General features: G+C 50.1%; 1 non-coding gene across 1 annotated transcript; it reads left to right on the top strand.

Moving 5' to 3' along the window:
- Window positions 1-8,096: 8,096 nt before the first annotated feature.
- Window positions 8,097-8,168, top strand: TRNAQ-UUG. The gene has a single exon. It is a non-coding gene; the product is annotated as a tRNA-Gln (tRNA).
- The last annotated feature ends 204 nt before the right edge of the window (window positions 8,169-8,372 follow it).

Genomic DNA, 8,372 nt, shown 5'->3' with positions numbered 1-8,372 from the left:
TTTTCCTCATTTTTTCCTCATTTTTTCCTCATTTTTTCCTCATTTTTCTTCATTTTTTCCTCATTTTTCCCTCAATTTTTCCTCATTTTTTCCTCATTTTTCCCTCAATTTTTCCTCATTTTTTCCTCATTTTTCCCTCATTTTTCCCTCATTTTTCCCTCATTTTTCCCTCGTTTCCCCCTCATTTTCCCCATTTTTCCCGGTGATTTCCGCTGTGGAGGTGACAACCTTTCCTAGGGATGAGGCAGATTTATCCCGGGAAAAGCTTTGGCTTTTCCTGCCGGGAACAGCAATAAAACCACCAAAAACAAAAAACAAAACAAAAAAAAAAAGCAAAAAAAAAAAAACCAGGAAAAAAAGGCAAAAAAAATTCCCTTTTTTTGGTAAAACCCATGGAATTCATCCTCATCTCCACCATCAGAACCCGGGAATTCCATGCGGAAGGGATGGAGCTGGAGAGGGGGAGGAAAAGCCCCAGGGAATTTTGGATCTGCTCAAAGCCGGCCCCCCCTGGGGCTCCTCATTCCCATCCCCCTCCTCCAGCGGGGAGGAATTCCCGAGCTTTGGCGTCGGGGCTGGAGGCGATGGGCTTTGGGCTTTTTCCCGATTTCAGGGCAAAAAGAAGGAAAATGCCCCGAATTCCCTCCTTTGTGCAGGAAAATCCCCGTTCCCGGGAGAGGAAAAAGCCAAACCCGCGGGAACGGCAGCGGCCGCTGATCCCCGGCACTCCCGGAGGGATTTTCCATGGATTTGGGGTTTTGGGATGTGGAATATTCTGGGAAGGGTCAGGAGGTGCCGCCGCCCCCGGCCAGGTCTGGGCTCCAGGGATTCTGCTGCGATTCCAGCCCCGAAAACGGGGATTTTCCAACGGTTTTCCCCCCAAAATCGGAGCAGGGAGGGAGGGAAAGGAAAATTGGGATGGACTGGGAGAGGGGTGGTGGAAGGAAAGCTGGGAGCAAGCCCTGGGAGGGGCCAAAAAGTGGGAATTTGGGAGAAAAAGCGAAATGAGGATGAATTTTGAGGGAGAAGGGTGATGGAGGAAAAGCTGGGTGGTTCCCAGATGAGGCAAAAAAGTGGGAATTTGGGCCAAAAAGCAAATTTAGGATTAATTTTGCAGGACAGGGATGATGGAAGGAAACTTGGGAAGCTCCTGGGGCAGGCAAAAAAGTGGGAATTTGGGATAAAAGTGAAATCGGGATGAATTGTAAGGGATAAAGGTGATGGAAGGAAAGCCGGGAAGCTCCTGGGGGAGGCAAAGAAGTGGGAATTTGGGATAGAAAGCAAATTTGGGATGAATTTTGAGGGAAAAGGGCCATTGAAGGAAACTTGGGAAGCTCCCAGACGAGGCAAAAAAGTGGGAATTTGGGACAAGAGCGGCGCTGACGCTTTTGCCGTCGCGGAGTGGAGCCCAGCCCTTCGCAGCGGGGAATTTTTGGGGGAAAATCCTCCAGAACCAAAACTCTCGAAGCAGCAGGAAAAAGCAGGATTTGGGGAAGGGAAGGCGGCAGCAGGAATTCCCTGGAATTCTGCGACTCCAGGGAGCTGCGGGGGCCAAAAGAAAGCCCCGGAAAAGGAGGAGAAACCACAGAGAAAGGATCAAAACTCTACCTCAGGCGCGATTACCTCAGCAGGGGAGGGTCGGGGCTTTCGGGGCCGTTCTCGCTTTCCTTGGGGTTCGTGGGTATTTTATAGCAGGGCTGAACGGGGCGAGATTTTATTTTTTTAAGGAAAAACAGAAAAAAAAAAGAGAATTTTCTTTTTTGGATTGGGGGGGGGGGGGATTTTTTTGTTGTTGTTGTTGTTGTTTCTGTTGGAATTTTCTCCCGGGTTGGAGGAGGAATCCGGGCGTTCCTGGAGCTCCCTGTGGAGAGCGCCGGGAATCGCGACCCCGCTGGCGGCAGCGCAGCCTCCTCGGCCCTCCTGTTCCTCCGGACGCTCCGGGGCTTTTCCCTGGATTTCAGCTCTCGGAGCCGCTTTGGATTTCCCAGCGGGAAAAACTCGCGGGGTTTGGGGTTTGTTGTTTTTTTTTTTTTTGGCTTTTTCTTCCTTTTTTTTTTTTTGTTGCTTGATCGTTTTTTCCCGGGAATTTCGAGGGGTGAAAGCAAAGCCGGCCGTGAGAGGCTGAAAGGCTTTTCCCGATGGCAGCCAGCACGAATCCAGAAATTTTTTGGGATCAATTTTTCCACTCGCGGGCAGCGTTTTCTATGCAAAGTGGGGTTAAAAAAGGGCTTTTTTGGGTTCTTTTCGGAAGCCATAAAGAGATTTTTTTGCTTTTCTATATTTGATAGAAATTCCTAAAGATCCCAGAATCCCAAGGCGATCCCAGCCTTCCCGGAATTCCAGGGGGGGTGGTGTCGATCCATCTTCTCCACTATGGTGCTGTGAACTTATTAAAGGAAAACCACAAAAAAAGAGGACAAAAAAAAAAAAAAAAAAAAATTTTTTAAAAAAAATTTTTTTCCCCCCATTTTCCCGAGGAAAAAAAAAAAAAAGAATTAATTAAAGGAGAAAATTAATTAAGACAGGGGAAGAAAACTTAATGAAAAAAGGAAAAAAAACTTAATGAAAAAAGGAAAAAAAATGAATGAAAAAAGGAAAAAAAATTAATTTAAAAAGGAAAAAATAATTAAAAAGAAAAAAATAATTTTAAAAAGAGAAAAAATTAATTAAAAAAAGAGGAAAAAATAATTTAAAAAAGAGAAAAAATAATTTAAAAAAGGAATAAAAAGAATTTTTAAAAAAGAAAAAAATTCATTAAAAAAAGAAAAAATCATTAAAAAAAGGAAAAAGTTAATAATAAAAAACTAAGTTGAAAAAAGGAAAAAAAATTTTAAAAAGGAAAAAAATAAATTTAAAAAAGGAAAAAAAATTTAAAAAAAGGAAAAAAAAAACCCTAGATTAAAACTATTTTTGAAAAGGGAGGAGAGAGAAATGAAAGGATTCCTTCGTAAGGTGGGAGCCGATTTTTATCCCCTCCAGACGCACACGGAGCAGGGAGAGGAGAATTCCCGGCCCGAGGCTGCTCCCAGACCCTCCCAGGGTGATTTTCCCTGGGCTCGATTCCCGTTGCTTTTGTCCCTGCAGGAAAATCCAAGGTTTTGGATGAAATCCTAAAAAAAACCCATCCAAAATTCGGCGCTGGAAAAGCGGCCGCTGGCGCCGCTCTGCCCCCGTCCCGTCGCTCCCAAAGAATATTTGGGATTGGGGAAGGTGGGATCCGCCCTTGCCGGCAGCGGGGCAGCACCGAGCTCGTATTCCCAAAAAATCTGCGGGGAAAGGAGCCGGCTTTGGGGCTGGAAGCTCCGACGGCGTTTTCCTGCCTTTTCTTGGAATTTTTGTTAGGAAAAGATGGTTTGGAATATTTGAAACCTCCGGCTCTCAGCTCCTCCCGCTCCCAGCCGATCCGGACCTCGGGAATCCAAACCTTTCCCATCCCATTCCAAGGGAGCGCTGAAAACCGGGAATAACCATTCCCAACCCCGGGATCTCTGAGAGGATCTTGACCGAAAATTCCAAGAATTCAGGGAAATCTTTGGTGCTTTTCCCCTCTCTCTCCCATTCCCGGGTCCCGGCGGCGGCGCTGTCGGAATTCCGGGGGGGAATTGGATTCACATCAAAGCGATTTGTGGGCAGGAAGAGACCTCGGAGCATCTCCCGCTTTTCTCTGGAGCTGGGGAGAGCTGGAAGTGGAGGAAAAACGGGATCCTGGAGGGGGCAGGAAACTGGGAACGAGATGGATCCGGCCTGGAATGGAAAAACATGGAAAAATCCCCCCCAAAGCAGCAGGAAAGATCCTCCATCCGCTCTCTTTGTGCCAAGAAATTGAGGGAAAACCGGAATTCAGGGAGGAGCAGCGCCGGGGGTTTCATTCCGGCAGGAATCATCCGGGGTTGTTTCATTCTTTGGGATTTTCCCCCCTCCAGGAACACGGCGGGATCCTGGAATTTCCTTATCCACGGGGTCAGGAAGGATTGGAAACAGGGCAATGGAATTTCGGGAATCTGGGATTTCCCTGGGCCTCAGTTCCCCCTGCAGGGAAGGTCTGGATTCCCAGCGGGGCTGCGATGAACAGGAAGAAATTCCCACCTTGGAAGTGGCGGATCCCGTGGAAAACGCTGCTGGAATGAGCCTTGGAATGACTTGGATTTCATGGGATCGGAGTCTCCTTCCGCCACCCGGACGGAAAAACTGGGAAAAAATGGATCCCAGATCCCAGCGGATCTTCCTTCTCTTCCGAGCTCTTCCGACGCCTTCCCGGCATTCCCTGGACTTGGAGGAAGGGCACGGAACGGATTCCTGGGATCCCACCCGCGGAAAATCCCTCGGAAAGATTGGAAAAGAAGCTCCCTCCCAGCCGGATCTTCTGTTTCCTGGGAATTCCGGGCCTTTGGGGTTGGGTTGATTTTCGTAGGGCAGAAAAAAGGAAAAATTCCCAAAAAAAAAAAGAGAGGAAAAGTGGGAAAAGCTCAGCAGTGCCAGGGAAAAAAGGGATTTTTTGAATTCCCAGCTCCGAGGTTTTGGGGTTTTAGACTCCGAGGAAACCACTCGGAAATGGGATTTGCTCCAGGACTTTTCCTTTGTTGAATTCCTTTCGGTTTTCCCTCCCTGTCCCGGCTGCTCCACCCAGCCCAGGCTTTTTTGGGGATTTTTTGGGAATTTCCCGAGAAAGCTGCGGATTTTTGGGGTTTTTTTTGGATTTATTTCCTTGGCTCCTTCCCAGTTCCTTTTTTCTTTCCGTTGCCGTTTGTTTTGCCCAGATGGAATCTCTGGGATCCCAGGAAATCCCTTTGCTCCCGATGGCACGGATGGATCCCGGCACCCCTGGGAGGCTTTTCCCGGGAGTTTGGCTGGGATTTGGCCGCGGATTCGCTCCGGGAGCGGCGGCGGCAGCGGAGCGTGGGAGGCTCTGAGCGCTGGAACTCGCTTGGATTTCCGTGTGGATCCTGGGGATCGACCTTGGAATGGCGCTGGGAATAACGGATCCAGGCTGGAATCATCTTGGGAATACCCCCAGGGAGGGGAATCCCCCTTTCCCTGAACCAGCTTTTCTCCATGTTTTATTTTGGCTTTATCCCGCCTTTTCTTGCTGATGAAATTCCGGAGCGGAGCCATCCCGAGGCTCTTCCATCCTGCATTTCTTCCCGTATTTTTTTTGGGAAGTGCTGCCAGCTGGGAACACACACCTGGAACTACCTCAGAGCCGGGGGGGTGGGGGCGGCCCCGGCTCCGCAGGGATCTTCCTGCTGGAGGCAGAATTTTGGGATCACTCCATGGGGGAGGAGGAGGAGGAGCCCGTGAGGAAGGCTCCGGAGCATCCCAGGAGGGCAGTGGGCTGGGAGAATTCCCGAGAATCCCCTGGAAAAGTCTGGCTGATCCCGGCGGCTTCCTGCCCGGGATGGAATTCCTGGAGATTTTTTTGTGGAGGAATTCCTGGGATGTTCCACCAAAACCATGGAAGGGGGATGAGCCGGGGCGGGATGTTCCGCCGGACTTTGGGAAGGCTCTGATGGACCACGGCGGTTCTGGGGTGTTCTCCTGGCCCAGGAGGATTTTGGGATGCTCCAGCAGAGCGTGGGGATGATTTCCGGGATGGTTTCCCAGATGTGGGGAGTGGAGGAATTCCCAGATCCTGGTAATGGGATGAATTCCCAGATCCCGGCAGTGGGATGAATTCCCGGATCCCAGTGGTGGGATGGTTGTCGGGATCCTGGGAGTGGGATGATTTTTGGGATCCTGGGAGTGGGATGGCTTCAGATCCTCGTACAGGGATGAATTCCTGGATCCTGGCGTTGGGATGATTTTTGAGATTCCCCCCAGACCCCGGTGCGATCCTCCGGCCCCGGGATGCTCCAGCCCCTCATTCCCTTGGGAGCAGGGAATTCGGGTGCTGAGGATCCAACTCCACAGTCCCGCTCTGAGGAGAGGAATCCCTCCCGGAGCCGCGGCCTTTGGGATCTTCCGCAACCGAAGGAACTTTCCGGAGCGGTTTGGGGACGGTCTCTGCAAAGCGACGCCAGATCCAGCGGGAATTTTTGGGGCAGGAAGAGAGGGAGCGCCTCTCCCATGGCTGATCCCAGGAAATCGATGGGATTCACCGCAATCAGGGCGGGAATTCATCCCTAAAAAATCCGCGATTGGCGCCAGCGCTCCGCGCCCAGCCCGGAATTCCATCGGCGCGTCCGGATTCGCCTCGGGACGGAGAATTCCCTGGAATTCCAGGAGCGAACCCAGCCTTAACCCACGGCCCCGCGGCGCCTTTCGGGATGAATTCCAAGCCGGGGCAGCAGGAGGGGAATGGAGGCGATCCCGAGAGCCTGGAACGTGCAGCGCCCACGGAGCCGCTGGGCTCCGGCCCCGGAGCGATCCCAGCAGTGATCCCGGGAATCCTCATCCAGAACCAACCCAGCTGTGTTTATCTACCTCTTAGCCGTAGGGGACTCTCGCTAGGGGCACCTCCCCAGGCGGAGCTTTTAGGGAGAAAAGAAAAATTAAAAAATAAAAAAAAAGTTAAAAAAAAAACCAAAAAAAAAAAAAAAAACCAGGAAAAAAATAAAAATTCATCTTTTTCCAAAGAAAAATGTTCCTTAAAAACAACAGCAACAAAAACCACCAGGATTTATGGGCTCGCTTTTCCCTCGAGGAAAGTGGATTTTTAGTCCTCTGAAGCTCCAGACCTCACCAGTCCCAACTTCGGGCTGGGACTGATTCTATTTTTATTTTTATTTTTATTTTTACTTTTATTTTTATTTTTATTTTTTAAGACTCGATTTCCCCCCTTTTTTTTTTTTTTTTTTTGGGGTTTTTTTTTGGGTCTTTTCCTCAGATTTTTCCTTCTTCCCTCTCCGCCCCCTCCATCCTCCTCGCTCCTCTGGCCTCCCCATTCGGGGCTGGGGGAATCAAAGTTGATTATTTGGGGGTTTTTTCCAGTGGTTTTTGGGGTTTTTTTGGGGTGATGGCAGCGTGGGGAAGGGGGGAGGGGATGGAGCTGAATTTTGGGAGCATCCAAAGGTGCTGCTTTGCTGCTTTTCCCAGGAAATTTCAGGCTCTTTAGGTAAAAATTGTCATTTCTGGGATGTTTTGCCTCTTTGCTGAGTTGTTTTCGCCTTTTCTCCCCCCCTCCCTCTCCTCTGACCTCTCCTAATCCGTGTCCTTCCCTTTTCCCGGGATTAGGGATGGATGTTGGGCTCTGCTTCTTTTCCAGGGAGGATGGTTTTCCTTATTTTTATTTTATTTTATTTTATTTTTGCCACAAACCGCTTTATTTCCACTGTTTCGTTGTGAAAAATAAAGAGCAAAAACAGAGAAAGAAGCAAAAAAACCAACAAATCTGAGTGTTTGTGCGGTTTTGTGGGATTGGGGAGGGGGAAAAAAGGGGGGAAATGGAGGAATTCGGGGGGAAATGAAGAGGGGAGGGGAAAAAAATGGGGAATTTAAAATGAAATTCTTGTTTTAAGAAAGGGGAATAGAGGGAAAACGAAAGGGGACTAGAGGGGGAAATAGGAAAATAAAGGAAAATAAATAAAGGGGGAACAGGGAGGAAGAAGTAAAGGGAAGAGAGGAAAAAATGGGAGTAAGAAATAAAGGGAGAAATGGAGAAAAAAGAGAAATTGAGGGAAAAAGAAAGAGGGGGGAAATGGAGGTAATAGAGGGAAATTGGGAAATAGGGGGGAAATGGATAAAAATAAATAAAATTGGGAAATAAGAGGAGGAAAGTGGGGAAAGGAGAAATAAGTGGGGAATAGAGAAATAAAGGGGGAATCGAGTACAAACACATGGATACGCGGGAAATAGAGGAAAACAGAGAAAGAAAGGAGGGGGAATTAGGGAAAAAACCCAGAGGAATAAAGGGGGAAATAAATAAAAAATCCAAAAATAAAGGTGGGAATCAGAGTGCTGGGCACGAGGAGCGCGGCTGCCAGCGGCGGAGCTCGGGGCTGTCCCAGAGGGTGGAACGGGGCCGGGGCCGGGATTTCAGGGGGGTTTTAGGGCCGGGAATGTCCCGGAATTCCCGGGAATCCGCGGCCGGCGGGAGCCGGGACTATTTACCGCGGGCGGAGGGATAGGGCGGGCGCGCGGAGCCTCCCGGTACACCCAGCGGTCCCATGGTGTAATGGTTAGCACTCTGGACTTTGAATCCAGCGATCCGAGTTCAAATCTCGGTGGGACCTCGCGCTTCCTTTTGCCTGCCCGCGGGGCCGAGGAGGGAAGAGGTGAGGACCGGAGGAGGCGGAGGGGTGGCGGGGGCCGCACCGGGAGCGCCGGGCCCGCACCGGCGGCCGCCGCGCTCCATTTTGTGCGTGGGCGCCGGCGCCTCACGGCGCAGGCGCGGGGGGAAGGCGGTGGGTGGAAGCCGGAGGGCACTCTCCGTGTTC

This window comes from Corvus kubaryi, unplaced genomic scaffold (genome assembly GCF_017639235.1).
Source record: "Corvus kubaryi isolate FWS band 111438036 unplaced genomic scaffold, C.kubaryi_AGA036_p1.0 123, whole genome shotgun sequence".
Lineage (NCBI taxonomy): Eukaryota > Metazoa > Chordata > Aves > Passeriformes > Corvidae > Corvus > Corvus kubaryi.
Note: the sequence above shows the minus strand (reverse complement) of the source record. Positions and strands in the feature narration are given on the sequence as shown.